Source organism: Lineus longissimus, chromosome 1, assembly GCF_910592395.1.
Source record: "Lineus longissimus chromosome 1, tnLinLong1.2, whole genome shotgun sequence".
Lineage (NCBI taxonomy): Eukaryota > Metazoa > Nemertea > Pilidiophora > Heteronemertea > Lineidae > Lineus > Lineus longissimus.
The window spans coordinates 26,710,364-26,711,352 of record NC_088308.1 but is presented as its reverse complement, the minus strand read 5'-3'; the positions used below and the strand labels follow the sequence as shown (position 1 = coordinate 26,711,352).

Sequence of the window (989 nt, the reverse complement as noted above, 5' to 3'; positions counted from 1 at the left end):
CTCATTTTGTTGTTCATACCTGCACAAAGAAGAAGCTTGGTTGTGACTCCCAACCAGCACACAGATAGAGGCCAATGAGATGCGACTTTATAAGCACAGCCTGGCCGGTCTTGCAGGTTGTGGTTGGATGTGACACCCAAGGAACAACCCACTTACATGCTGCCATCATTCCAATGATTGTCACAGATATGTGTTTTCTTCACTTGATTTACCAAACATGGCAATACATTTTAGCCATTCTTGTCCAGCTTCTATGTTGTCTCCAAAGACAAAGTCACAACCAATTCAACCACCCCATTTAATTGCTCGATGTTGACCAACGACACATGGATGGATTTTGCTGTCCTGAAGGATATGTACAGTTGAAACCTCTCTTAGCGGACACCTCTCCATTAAGGACACCCTCTCTAATAAAGACACTGGTTTTGGTCCTAAACCTGTCATTTCCATTCCAATTGACATCTGTAATCAGGACACCTCTCTATTAAGGACAGCATAGGTCAGTCCCAAGGGTGCCCTTAATAGAGAAGTTCTACTGTAGTTGATGAAGAGGAAGTTACACAGCTGTGGGCCAAATAGAGACATTTGGGTATGGTGTTACTGTCCTGATCTGAGAGTGAAATGGGTGTTGGATTGTCCTGGGTACTGGACAGTGCAGTAGTTGTGCCACATTCTGGCAATGTGAGTGTCTGATGTTGTGGAGGGTTTTTTCTACTAAATTTCCTAATTTTTCTACTAAATTTCCTATTTATCTCTTTTAAAGAGCTGAAACCAAGACAATACAAACATATTCCAGGGATAGCTTCAGAGACAGCTTCAGTAGATCCAGACCTATTCTTTACTTGTAAATCTGCCCCCGTAGGAGCATGAAAAAATTGCAGAGCCGCCCGTGAGGGCGTCAATGCGGGGTATTGGGTATAGTTTTCAACTAGCAATAACCGCGCCTCGGATAAACCTCATTGGCTACGGTACCGCCACTGCGCAAAGCT

The 989-nt window shown here is 43.9% G+C and overlaps 1 non-coding gene across 1 annotated transcript; it reads right to left on the bottom strand.

Annotated features, from left to right (window-relative positions):
• Positions 1-853: 853 nt before the first annotated feature.
• On the bottom strand, positions 854-989 carry LOC135499088 (U4 spliceosomal RNA). The gene has a single exon (XR_010449225.1). It is a non-coding gene; the product is annotated as a U4 spliceosomal RNA (small nuclear RNA).